Raw genomic sequence first — 14,112 nt, 5'->3', positions numbered from 1 at the left:
AAGCTTGAGGAACCTTGATGAGTTCTTTTCCAATGAAATGAAAAAGATACCTTGCAATGAATAGTATTGAGAAGGTCAGCAAGCTATTAATGATGCTGCTGCGAATTAATAGTTGACCTCAACTTTGCTGTTTTTCTACTTAAAACACTGAAAACTGCATCGTGTGAATAATAATTCAGAAAGATAAATGAAAGATAATGCAAACAAACTGTCTTTTTCTCTGCAGGACTCAGTAATTGATGCTGGTCCCCTGTCAGAAGAGTTCATGTGAAGACTGCCCATGGAAGGTCGATGCCTGTGTTTGCTGAGGCTCTAGGATTCTGTTGTTTTGCTGTTTAATTAACTGAAGAGTCCAGTTTTTCCCATGAACCATCTTTCACCTCGGGAAGGTAGAGGTAAGGTTGCAGGTCTCTCTTTCTTCTTTCCTCTGGCAGCAAATGTTTAAACCTGTCATGGAGGTGGTTTTTGCTGGAGCACCTCTTCATGCGGAATTAATTACTGAGACTGCTGAAAGCAAAAGTCACTGTTTTTCTGTGTCCTTGGCATCCCTTGGGTTGTTTTCCGTACATGAGATGTGCAGTCAGCCTGCATTGCATTCATAGCTACGAGAGTTGTTTTAAAAGCTCATAAAGATGAAATTATTGCCTGAATCAACTGCGCTTTCTCAATATGTTTTGCAAAATTGAATAGCTAATTGCTGCGGTGGCAGAATGGTATGCAAAGGATTTGTGCTAAAGAATAATATGTGGTTTTGGGAAGTCAGTGTTATGCTGTAGGCTGGCGCATGGTGTCCATCAGGTGAATTGAGTCCATAACCGGAGAATTTTAAAAGTCACAAACTTGGGAAATCAAAATGTTTTATGGCGAGGGCTACTACAACTTCCAGAGCAAGAAGTGTGTACTCAGCATCCTTGTAGCTCTTACTAGCTGATGCATGTAACGGCTTGAACACTTCTGTGGTTTGCCCACAGCCGGCAATATCTTAAAGGAAAATTGTTGTAATGGAGTGGTAACTTGGAAAGACAGTAGAATATATTTAGAAATGAACAAAATGGTAAAACAAGTAGCAGTTGGTTGATGTGTTGGCTGCAGCTGCTGTATGGCTGTGGGATTTGCTCTCCATCAAGACTGGGAGTGCTTACTGCTGTGGACCATGAGTATGCAGCAGAGGGGAGGACCTGTACACCCCTGCTAATTCCCCTGGAAAACGTGCTTCTAGCTGACGTACCATAAGGCAAAAGTTACATATACAGCTGCTTTTGTCTGATGAAATTGTATATTGCTTGTATCACAGTTCCCTGAGATAGCTGGTGTTGCAAGAATCTTTTGCGTTGGAGCTGGTTTTGGCTGGAATGCAATGGAAAAATGGGATATTTCCTTCTGGATTGAGCATGGCTTGCTCCTATTCTTCTCTTCGGTGTGGTGTAAATACTGGTCCCAGTAAGATACTGGTGTTGTATGTCCTCTGTAGGGTGCTTTGGCCACCTGGTTTCTGTCCTTGAGTTGGCTCCTTCCCTAAAATGTGGTGGGATGATATCTACAGCAGGGATGGCGGTAGCTTGGAGATGGCGGTGCCCCTGTTGTAGATGTGGTGGCCGGAGGGTGAATAATCAGGCGCCCAAATGAGGTGCAGGGGTGGCGGTAGCTGGGGTGTCATCCCCCCTTGCCTTCATCTGTCTGGCTGCCTAGTGTTTGCCCTGCGTTTTTGGGCAAAGCTCTTTGCTCTCTGCCTTGGTGTCTTCCATTTGTAGCTCAAATGATGGCAGTAATTAGGCATGGTTGTAAAATTTGGAAATAATATTACTTCTGTATTGCTGTGTGCTGTCCTCATTGCTGGCTTGGAGTTGCCTGGGTGGAGAGGAGCTGGGGGGCTGCCCGTGAGTGGTAAGAAACCAGCAGAGCCCCAAACCAGGGCTGGAAGTGCTGCTCAGAGTTAATTATTAAACTGCGGTTTGCTCGATAAATGCACAGTTGGATTCGGGATTTTTCACTGCAAAAAGATCACCTTTCTCTATGGACATAACAGCTATTTTTTGATTACAAAATCACAGAATATTTTTTTCATTGGAAGCGGGTAAGCCGTATCACATACAAAAAAAAAATCTTAGCTCCTGCAACTCTTAAGACGTCTTTATTTTTCTCTCTGGTATCTGACCAGATTCAGCTTTTGAAGAGGTCACCTTGCGGGGTGGTGGTGGGTTCTCCCCACTGCTGATCTGCTTTTCAGGTGCTAATTAATACTTGCCCAGGCTGGGAGCTTGCAGATCGAGGGTCTTGGGCTGGAGCGTGCCACAGGCTGGGCTGTACACAGCTTTTCTTCTTTATTTTCTTTTTTTTTTCCCCCCTCTCCAAAGCAATCAGTACAAATCATGTGCCCAGCAGTGGCCAGGCTTTATCTGAGACATCAGGCAGCTTGGTGGATGCAGCCCAGGCATGTAAAGGGTTAAATTCTTACCTATGAAATTGGATATCATTGCGAGGAGGAAGAGTGAGTTCTAGATTAATTTTAAGGGTGAGGTGCCTCCTTGGCTGCTCTGGATTTCCCCTAATTTAGGGGGCTGATGGGCTAGCCCCTGCAGTTGTGTGGGGGGAGCTCTGCCTTCATCCCATCTGGCACTTCCCAGCCTTTCCTTATTTTTTTTTTTTTTTCCCCCACCTGTCTTATTAAATTTCATTCTTTCCTCTAGCAAATGGACTTTTTGGCTTGGCATGAAATCCGGTTGCTGTGATTGAGTTCCCATCCCCTTTATCCTGTGATGGGGCTTTGAGATGAAAAAATGTAAATGCAATCGCAGAGACGCTCCCTCCCCCACCCTAGCCCTAGGTCTTTGCTGAGCTGAAACTCCCTCTTTATTCCTTAATGATCATATTCCTTCCACTTTAAATAGATTTCCTGCTGTTAACAGCGTTTTCAAGTGTTGCAACACTTTATAAATGGTATCTCGTGAGAGATATTTACCGTAGGTGAGTTTCCTTGAAGTCGTAACCTCTGCCTTGCCGTTCCCTTTTCCCGGGGGCTGCTGGTGGGGTAGGAAGGACACAGATGACGGGCTTGGCAGTCACTGTACTTCTAAATCATCTGTTCTTCTACCTCTTTTGTTAGTTTTCGAGAGGGATGTTGTTTCAGCCATGTGTTTGAAATGGAGTCCTGCTGATCAAGACAAAGATACGCGCAGCACTTTCGGGGACTTGGGAAGAAGAAATCCCAGACTTGTCTGGCCACGTGTGAATTAAAGCCATTGGGGCACTTCTGAAGCTTTTAAAAAGCAGAGAGCATAATCAAACAAACCAGAAATCCCCGCCATGCCCACTGGAAAAGGCTCTTTAGGTTGCCTGGTAGAGAACAGGCAGGACAACCACTGTAGACCAGGTGCAGGGAGAGGTCTGAAGCTTCTGCCATTTGCAGAGGACACCCATCAGCAATATCACATCTTCAAGTCAGGCTTCTTGTACTTCTGCTGGCCAATCTGCAGCCACAATAACAGGAGAGGTGTTTCTCTCTTTAGGTTGCCAAATACAAATGCTGAAGAGTTGGGTCTTTTTGGTTTTTTGGTGGTGGCTTTGGTTTTTTTAGAAGAAAAGTTAGAATAAGCATGTGGAGGCCCTCAACAAGTTTGTTCTCATATTTGTCATGAAGGTGTTCTAGCCAGCTGGCACTAGCAAAAAAGTTTATATTAAAAGCATTCACCCTGTTCAAGGTGTTTGAGACTTAACTGAGTCTCCCGCCCGTCTTCTTTTGATTTGCTCATTTGATTCTGCTGCAGTCCTTGTTTACATAATGGAAATACCTCTTTCTGTTAAATGTTTATATTAGCGGCACCTGCGCGATGCTAAAGACAAAAGTTTCAAGCATGTGCTGAGAAGAAAACAGTTGATGGGATTTCAGATGTCTGCTAGTGCGAAATTAAGGAAGAACTGTTTTGATACGGGGCTGGTTGTAGTTTCACATCTGAGAACTCTTTCTGTTCCTTTTTTCTAAAAATACCATTAGATGTTCTGGTTTTCACATGTAAGTCCTATAGTTGGCCAGTCAGATTTGGTGTTTTGTTTATACAGAAAGTATGTGAGACACACACCTCTTCCATTAAGTAGAACTTCTGGTGCTTAGCTCCTTCAAAGAATTAAAATGTCTAAGTAAGGATTTGGTCATCTTCCGTTAAACTTTGCTTCCCAGGAGCTTTGATTAGATCTATTTTGACTGCTTTGTTTTAATATCCAGATTGTGGTTTTGCTTATCTTTTGGAAAAAAACACTTCATCCATTTGCCTTACTACTCCTAAAAATTTTAAGCAAATGCACCGTTTTCTTAGGCTTTCACATTTCTACACAAATCCAGCCTAATTCCTTGACCATGACCAGACACCAGCTGCAGAAACCCTGCCAAGGTCTGAGATATCGTTGTCCCCCCACTGTCGGTCACTACTTACATGGCAGAGCTGGTGGCTTCCATGAGTTCATCCAACAGCACGGTTCTTGTGAGGACTTCTCATCTGCTCCAGGCTGGGCTGAGCCCTCTCCAATGGCTGTTCAACATGAGCTTCTTGTGCTGAAGCAAGTGAGAAATGCTCATGTGAACTGTTCAGCGTGGGATCCTCTTCACAGCCAACCCGGGAATGGGAACATCTTAATCTGCTGCAGCCACTTCTGCTGTGATCAATTTATCATCACCTTTAGTGTGCAGCGTGAATGCAGGTTGTAACCCCTTCCTCCATGCCTGCGGTGGTTTGTTGAACAACAGAAGCTTAATTCACTGTTGTCTCCAGCCCACCATGTAGGTGCCTCTTGTTGTGTCATGGAGACGAGCTGGAAACGTGTTTCTGCCTTGGCTGAGCAGGATTGTAGTCAGCATCCAACAGGACAGTAAATGACACTAAATATGTTAATGGCTTTTTAGTCTGCTGGGTTCTCTGCTGCCCTCGAGGAATTTCTACTTCCTGGGCCACAAAGATGATGTATCGTTTAATTGAAAACCACACTCAAGTGAGTCCGTCAGTTTTTGGGACTTAACGATTTGGTGTTCTTTGCCTAAAGTAGTATTTGCTGTACAAGCTCTTCCTGTGGATGTAAGGTTATAAATCGGTACCTATTTACTTTCTTCCATTGTTTTATCTATTTTGGTACTTCTTTGTCAGTTTGTGTTAGCTACTGCTCTGACCTTCTCAAGGGCACCTCTTCGGTGTCGGGCTTCCCGTTGGCTGTCAGCTCTCTGGAGGTGAGACACTAGTGATTGCTGATTCTCCCTGCAAGACACACCTGTGGTTGCTGCCTCTGTAAGCCAGAGAAGTATGAGAAATTCTGCCTTTTTTTTTTTTTTTTTTTTTTTTTCATAGCAGATGATCCAGAGGTTGGCAGGATTAGAGTCACGGAAACACAGAATGATTTGGGTCAGAAGGGACCTTTAAAGATGATCTAATCCAACTCCCCTGATGTAGGCAAGGACATCTTTCACTAGATCCTGTTGCTCAAAGGCCTGTCCAATGTGGCCTTGAACCCTTCCAGGGAGGGGGCAGCCACAGCTTCTCTGGACAACCTGTGCCAGGGCCTCACCACCCTCACAGGGAAGAATTTCTTCCTTACATCTACTCTAAATCTACCCTCTGTCACTTTAAAACCATTGCCCCTTGTCCTGTGACTAAAGGCCTTGGTAAAAAAAAATCTTTCTCCATCTTTCTTATAACCCCCTTTATATATCCAAAGGCCACAATAAGGTCTCTCAGTGCCTCCTCTTCTCCAGCTGAACCCCCCCAACTCTCTCAGCCTGTCCTCACAGGGGATTGCTCCAGCCCCCCGAGCATCTTTGTGGCCTCCTCTGGCCCCACTTGAGCAGGTCCGTGTCCTTCTGCTGTTGGTGCCCCCAGAGCTGGACCCAGCACTGCAGGGGGGTCTCACCAGAGCAGAGCAGAGGGGGAGAATCCATTCCTTCCTCAAACTCCTGACCACACTTCTTCTGATGTGGTCTGGGATACAGTTGGATTTCTGGGCTGCAAACACACATTGCTGGGTCATGTCCCATTTTTCATCTACCAGTGTCCCCAAGTCCTTCTCCACAGGGCTGCCATCCCCCCACCCATCCACCCACCCCCCATCTATATTGGTAGTGGGGATTGCCCCAACCCATGTGCAGGACCTTGCACTTGGCATGTTGAACTTCATGGGGTTCACATGTGACCACTTGTTGAGCTCAAGGTCCCTCTGGATGGTATCTCATCCTTCGAGTGAATCAGCTGCACCACTCAACTTGTTGTCATCTGCAAACTTGCCGAGGGCACACTCAATCCCACCATCTAGGTCACTGCTGAAGATATTGTACGGTGCCTGTCCCAGTATGGACCCCTGAGGGACACCACTGATGACTGATCTCCATTTGGGCATGGAGCCCTTCGTACAAAGCACAGTTCTGTTTATTCAGTGTGGAAGCATTTAAGGAAAAAATTAGCATAAACTCATAAAAATGTGGGTGAGCATTCATCTTGCTGGGTAGTGACACATCTTCATGGGCATCACCCCCCTGGCTGTGTTCGTGAGGTGATAGCTATCCATTCTGGAAGGGTTTTTTCCTCCTTCCATGAGGTTTTGTCTTCTGTCTGAAGCCTCTTGGATGGGGTGAAGCCAGCTGGGAGCAGAGCTGGGGACAGTGAGTGAGTTCAACCCTGCAAGAGGCACGTTCTGCTCCTGAATGCTCGCGGTCATCACTCCCCCTCGTCGCCTTGGGCAGACCTGCTCTTCACAGCAGCTTCTGGGGAAAACGTGGCACAGCATAATATCTGAAAAGGAGGTCCTTTTATCTTCTAAAAATAACAAATAAACCTGCTTAGAACTGCCTTTTTGTTTGTTTCCCTACTTTTGATCTTGTCTTTGAAAGAGAAAAATTTTAGATGGGTTAAACCCTTAGTAAGGACTATTTGTGCTTTTAGTTAGAGAAGTGTTTTTTATCTTCCAGTTATCACTAAAAACATTTTTTAGAGCTGATGGGAGTTGTGCAACTACTTGTTAATAACTCAGGAGAGTAGTAAGATCTGGTTCTGGTAAACTTTCAAGAGATAAACACAAAACCCCAAAGCTACCGCTTGGCTGACAAAAAGTGAGAAGAATTTTTCTGCTTTTTTTTTTTTTTTTTTTTTACTTCTGTGCTGAGTTGTTGGTGAATACCTTTCACTGGCGCCAGGGAGGTTTTGCTAAGTATGTGGCTCTGTTTGCTTCTCAGAAAGAAAACTATCGATACCTAGTTCCTGTGGTTTGAAGATGAAGGTGTACACGGTAAAACACACGTGCACATGCCTGCTGCCACCAGGAAAGGACTGAAATTTAAAGTATTTCCTGGCAGTTTTGCCTGAATACTGGTTTAAATTATTATTTACTATTGAGTCAGTCTTGTGAGCTGGAGACAGCGGCGTCATCTACAAACTTTCCAAGGACCAGAAATACTGGTAAATAATTTTCATTACAAACAAGTTTTAGGAGCTCAACACCCAGGAAACCCTGGTGATTTGGAATACAGATCTAATTTTGCTCATCCTTGATCAGCATTCCTCTGTGACATCCTTTCCTTGTCTTCCCTGACATGCTGACATCTCAAAGCCCCTCAAATGATGCTTAAAACTTCAGAGGACGTTGCTGGTAAGAATTATCAACTTGGGGTGATTTCTGTCTGCAGAGAAATTGTCTGCATCATCCGATGCCCCGCTGGTGTGGGATGGAGAGGCTGCAGAGGTGCTCTGCCTGGGTCTGTGGCGTTAGGGTAGCTAATACACAGGGAACTTTTGCCTCTGGGTTGGAGAGGTAAGTGATGTTTTTCCATAAAATCTGGGTTTTTTTCCCATATATTTACAATGCTTGCTCTCCTTGAATTTACTTAACCTTTTGGAGTTGCAGGTTAGGGATTAGGGCAGCACTAGCTGTTGGAAAGAGGATGAAGCAGTAGGAATATAGAGCAAAAAATATGTAGGAATACAGAGCAAACTCCTCACAGATGCCTTTTTCATGGAATCACAGACTGGTTTGGGTGGGAAAGGGACCTTAAAGCCCACCTAGTGCCACCCCCCCTGCCCCAGGCAGGGACACCTTCCACTAGCCCAGGTTGCCCAAAGCCCCGTCCAACCTGGCCTTGAACCCTTCCAGGGAGGGGGCAGCCACAGCTTCTCTGGGCAACCTGTGCCAGGGCCTCACCACCCTCACAGGGAAGAATTTCTTCCTTGGATCTAGTCTAAATCTAAGCCATGTTAGCCATCACCAATCACCTCCTTAGTTTCCATGTGCCATAGCATATTTTCCATAGTTTCTTTTATTTTTGTAAAGACCTCAGACTCCCCTTGCAGATTTCAGAGAAGCCTCGTGAGGTTAATAAAGCCTTAGCTTTAATGTGCCTTCCCTCCCCACCCCTGCTTCCTCTACCTTGTTATCCTGGAGTTTCTTTATACAATGAAAGGCATACATTTGTTTAATGGAGCTGTCACGAATCCCAGCTACAGATGAACTGCGGAATGTATATTAAAATATATTTGGCGAAGTTAAAATGAAATTCAAAATCAAAGGAAAATTGCCCCGTTGCTTGTTACAGTTCATATCAAAATGTCACCTGGGAGAAAGCATATTCCTTTTAGAAGCGTGAATGGGTTGTTAAGAAGGGACCAATTTTATCTGTAGGGAAATTCTCTACTGTCTTAAGCCCAAGTGTGAAGAGGGAAAGGCAAACTAATTAGCAAATTTTAATAACAAAGTAACGGAATATCAGATGGATGGTATGTCTTTTAGCATTGGATTTATACCGCTGAGCAGTTTCTGCGTATCTCTGAATGTGTAGCAAATGAAGGGAAAAATGTTTTATTAAGATATTGGAATAAACTTCTGATTTAAGGAGCCTTAAATTTATGGCAACCATAATGGTAAATAGTCCAGAGATGGAACGTAAGTGAAACTGCATACTTAAATGTTTAATGAAAAAAACTTCAACAAACATTCCTAAAGAAACACAGTTAAAATCTGAACGGGCAATTCAAACCCCAAAATTACCCAAATGAAAGAACAACAAAAGAAATGAGTGTTCTTGTGAAAGGAAAGGTCATCCCAGATCTTGACAAACTTTAAAACAAAACTCAGTGGTGTTACTGACAGTTTCTAATATGAGAGTTGTAAACAGGGAATTCTGCTCAGTGGAGCTGGAATAAGGGTGGTTCAGGTGGATACAAGGAAAATCTTCTTCACCACGAGGACAGACCCCAGAGCTGACCCAGAGCAGGTAGGACCAGAGACATCCCCAAGGCTCAACCTTATAATTCCTGCGATTCTACAAAATATTTAGCATTTAAATACACGGTGTTTGTAAAGCAGACATGCAGCTCTTGGCAACTGGTGGACAACAGAAACAGGAATTTGCTAAAATTTGTAGGAAACACAACCCAGTCTATGAATGACTATTGTCAAGGGATGGAGAAGCCCCTTAGGGAGCAGAGCAGGATATTACTAGTGGTCATGTAAGTGGTCAGCAGTTGAGTTTAATGACATTAATTTCTAGTAGAAATCCCTTCCTCTTTACTGCACCATAAGTGAGCATTTGGCTTTACTGCATGTTTCTCACTGGCAGACAATTTAAAGCTATTTAGAAATTTGAGGCCATTTAAAGTTGGTTGTGTCGCAGCTTCTGCCTCGCACAGCGCCGAGCGAAGCTCTGCTCACGCATCTGCCGTGTAAAATGCTCATTAGGGTTTTCATACGTCTTTGTAACTTCAGAGCATTAATATTTCTCCCTGCTTTGATCCCTGCAGAAGAGAGGGAAGCAAAGCCGCCGAATGTTGCTGACTCTCATCTCGCTTGAATGGGAGACTCCTCCAAATTTCTTATATTTGTTGTCTCCTCGCATTCTGCAGTCTCATCTTTAATCCCCCTCTCCTGTGTCTTTAATTCATGAAAGTAAGTAATTAGAGTCCCAAGCACATGTCAGCGTGATGATACACAGATAGAGCTGCGGTGGTTTTTTCTTAAATATACTAGTATAATGTCACAAATGAGCTCCCTTTGCTCTATATTTCTCTGGACTCCATCTATCTTTAGATGGAAAATACAGCTGCACAGCAGTCTCCTGACTGATGTGAAAATGGGAAGGAAGCTTTTCCACTTTGTGTAAGCGTATTATTTATGAATATACCATGAAGAATGGCATTGCTGCACAACACAATGGTAATCCCATCGCATCCTTATTTCTCCAGCAGATGAAAATGCTTCATTACAATTAGATGTTGTTTGCTTGTTGTTTCCTGAGAGGGTCTGCAGTTAAACTCCAGACCTTTTCCACCCTGCCATTATTAATGTGAGTGTTGATAGTGAAGTACTTCATCAGTCATCTGCGGTACACTAGGTCTGGGCTTGGGATGCTGCAGTGGTCTTTGAAAATGATGGAGTAATAATGGATGAGTGACAACTATTTTGCATGTTAAATATGAAGGACAGATAAATTTTACAGCTGTTAGCAATGATTAGAGCATTTGCAGACAAGTAGATAAGTCATTAAAAAAATAAAATCACTCCCCATACCACTTACCCATCTATTGTCAACACCATGGCTGTACATGGGGTAAATAATTTCAGTAAGTACTGAAATCTTATTAAAATTTTTAATTAACTCATCAGCAGACTAATAAATATTTCATGACAGCTAGCTAAATGTCTGCTCTACTGTGCAAGAATGGCATCCTCCTCGAGAGGAGACCTGGTGAAAGCCATTTATCTTGCTCACGAGTGTTGCAGGTGGTTGCAGTGAACTTTCTTTTCCAGTGTGGTGAGGTGTCCACCCCTGACATGTTCCCACTTGAAAGCTGTGGTTTTAAAGAGAAGCATAAAAATTAAAAGTATACATATCAGCCTAATACTTTGTTGTTTCTAAGAGTAATTTAGTGAAGGAAAGGACTGATGGCCTTGTCAATTAAATTATTGGTTTGCTCTTTGACATTTGGTTCTGGCAGTGCAGCGTTTCTCAAAACCAGTTTGGTATTTCCCTCCTGTTTGTAATAGGTACGTGACTTCTTAAAACACGTTAGATGCCCGTAAGAGATCTTTTTGCAGGTGCATGCCCACATTGCCTCACTCTCCACCAGAGGATGGGTGTCACCTTCCAGCTTCACCGCCCAAGGTGGCATCGCCCTTTGCTGTCACGTCCTTCCCTGGTGCCTTCAACACCATCCTCTAGAGCGAGGGGAGGAAGAGCCTCTATTTCTTATGAAAAGAACCCCCAAGGCCAAACATTTTTAATGTTAGTACAATTAATGTGATTCAGCTGTGATTACCCAGGTGTCACATAGCTGCCATCTTCTAAAGGCAGCATCTCCAGCCCCAGCCTTCCCCGCACCGCAGCAGCTAGCGAGCGCTGTGCCACAGCTGAGTCTTTTCATCGCTTTGTTTTCACAGGCTTTAATTATGGAGGGGAAAAAGAAAACTCTTACTTATATCGTAGTGTGATGGCATGGGTATAAAATAAGCCATATCCTTGCACCAGTGTGAACTTCACACTGAGGTGCTGGAGTCGGCTTGTTTGTCTGTATTGTTTGTGCAGCTGCAGGATTTGCACGCACATCTGTTTTGCAGTCCTGAAATTTAGCCCCATATACATTTACAGATGACTGTAAACTGGCAATTTTTTTCCTCTTTCTTAATGGTTTAATAAATACCAGTTACTTTTTTTTTTTACACTGAGTTTCATCTGCCCTTTTCAAACAAAATGTTGCTGGCAGCTTCAGCACATTGCTGCAGGAATGTTTTTGCAATGCTGACTTTACAGTTGCACGGAGGATGTGTTTGTTATGTGCACAAGTTTTGTTACGTAAACTGGCCTTCAATTTTTCCAGTCTGTGCTGGAAGATTTATCTTCTACCAAATTCCAGGGATTCATAGCCAGGTAGTTTCCCCCCCACGCTCTTTTATTTCCCAGCTGATGTTTTCTTTAAAAGATTGAGTCTTCTGCTTCTATGTCTTGCACTTTTGGGAACTGTTGAGTTCATTAGCAATGATTCCTGATTCATTGGACAAAGCAAAAAGTTATTTCTCTGGAGCATATTTTGCAGTGAAGAATTTTGGGGGAGAATTCAACAAAAGTGACACTGGGTTACTTATAGCTCGCAGCCCTTTGTCACCTCGGTGGGATCCTGCGTCTTTCAAAGGATGTCCTACTTTTCGGAAACGTTGTGTGGAGCAGCCCAGACATTTTGCTGTATTTTCTCAGGCACTTGCCTATTTTTGTATTGTAGAAACAGTTTTAAGGAGTGCTGAGTAGCGTCGGTAAAGGATTTTAATGTGGTTGCTTCTCTGCAATGCTTCGTGAAACGGCTTGAGCATCTCTTGCCCTCCATTTTAACAGACCAGATACTTGTGGATCTCTTCCGCTATTAATATCTGTGATTTAATAGCATCGGTTTGGACTTATTTCTGCAGCACTTTCCTCCTGAAACTCTCCAAGGGCTGTGCATTTTAATTAGTTTGGCCTCACGTTCCCTCCACGAGGGAGCTGGACTCTCCTGACCCCCTCTCCTGGTTTTCCCTTTTTCTCCGTGCATTTACCTCCACGTGCTTATGCTCTTGCTCTTTTGTAAAGAGACATTTATTTTTCCCTGATTGAGGCACATTTACACCCATTTCTGTGGTGTGATTTTGCCCTTCTCCCCCACTTAAATATATTTGATCACCACTGATTTTTTTTTTTTTTTTTTTTTAACCCACTGTATTTCGGGCAGGAGACACCCCCAGTGCATAATTTTCCTGTGGTTCCATGAAGCAAGGGTACGGTCTGTGGTGCTGCCCTATCCCATTTCTTCATTCTTATGACTTAATTACAAATCTCTCCATCTTTTTTCTTTTTTTTTTTTTTTTTTTTGATGCCTTACTTCTTATTGTGCTGTTTGTTTTATTAATGCTTATTGTTTTTTTGCAAACCCAAGGATTAGCAACTGAGGAGGCAGGTTGCATCTGTGTCTGCAGCGCTTGTGCTCGCAGAGGATGTGGGTCTGGTCCTGCTGCCAGGCTCTGGGCAAAGCGGGTGCAAAACACTGTTGATTTAGCTTTAGCTAAGCTTAGCTTTAGCTTTAGCTTAGCGGAGGGAACTCTGCATTTCAGCCTGCGGCGTTTTTATCACATCTGTCTTTCACATGCACATGAAACAAAACAGCTCGTGGTGTTTCCATGTAACTTGGAGGTGATGCAAAGGAAAAGTGGTACGAAACGAAACCCTATCTTATTTTTCTCTGCAAATTAATGTATTTTTGGGGAGCATTTTTCGGCAGGTGCTCCTGAACTTTTGCAAGCTTCCTATGGCAGATGCCTTTGTTGCAGAGCTCCTGCTCCTGAGCTTTCTGCAGCCTGCTTCAAGGAGAAAGCTGAAAGGAGAACGTAAGTAGAAATTATATAACGAAGAAGCAGATCAGTTTTGCTGCGGTAAAGCAAAAAAAAAAAAAAAAAAAAAAAAATCGTGTGTTGGATAAATGTACTGCTAAAAGGCTGTCCCAGCACCCGTGCTGGGCTGCTTTCCCTCCCCAGGGAGTAGGATGCAGCTGCAAAATGGTGTAAGCTTTTCCTTCCAAACCAGAAAGTGGTGTTTAGATGCACACCAGGTTTTGGGTCAGGGTTTGGAGCTGACTCTAGGGGCAGGTCTCTAAGGAAAACAAACAAAACCCAGAAGACCTGTAAAATCCTTATGTTCCTCAAATGCGTTGCTTGGCAAATCTATCCAGACAGAAATGTGGTGCACTGCATGAATCAAGGAGGGGATAAACAGTCAAGAAAATGCGAGCCATTTCTACATTTGCATGGAGAGAATAGTATTTGGAAAAACTTGGTCATGAAGTGGGGGGGCTGTTTGCCTTTATCGCTGAAGCTATTTAAAATTCAGGTTTTTAATTAGATTCCTGGTGGACAGTGTCCCTTCCAAGGCGGTCTGCTGTACCATAAGTACAGTTGGGGTGCAGCACTTCCATGTGGAGCAAATGGCAGCGTTAGCCTGGGCAGCCTGAACGAGCAGAGCATCCTACTGAGTACCAGGAGTGCTCTGTGCCCAGGATGCTAATGGCATCTCTTCATATAACCTTATAAAACACATTTCCTGTAGCCATGCTTGAAAGTTCAGTAAATCCAAAA

The 14,112-nt window shown here is 43.7% G+C and overlaps 1 protein-coding gene across 1 annotated transcript in view; it reads left to right on the top strand.

Annotated features, from left to right (window-relative positions):
• The window catches only part of NCOA1 (nuclear receptor coactivator 1), a 190,189-nt gene that overhangs the window by 52,474 nt on the left and 123,603 nt on the right, over positions 1–14,112 (top strand). The window contains exon 2 of the mRNA XM_074861273.1: positions 227–395. The gene's annotated coding sequence lies outside the window, so the exon portion shown is untranslated. The remainder of the gene's footprint in view (positions 1–226; positions 396–14,112) is intronic.

Source organism: Strix uralensis, chromosome 3 (assembly GCF_047716275.1).
Source record: "Strix uralensis isolate ZFMK-TIS-50842 chromosome 3, bStrUra1, whole genome shotgun sequence".
In the NCBI taxonomy this organism is placed as follows: Eukaryota; Metazoa; Chordata; class Aves; order Strigiformes; family Strigidae; genus Strix; species Strix uralensis.
This window is presented reverse-complemented; position numbering and strand designations above follow the sequence as displayed.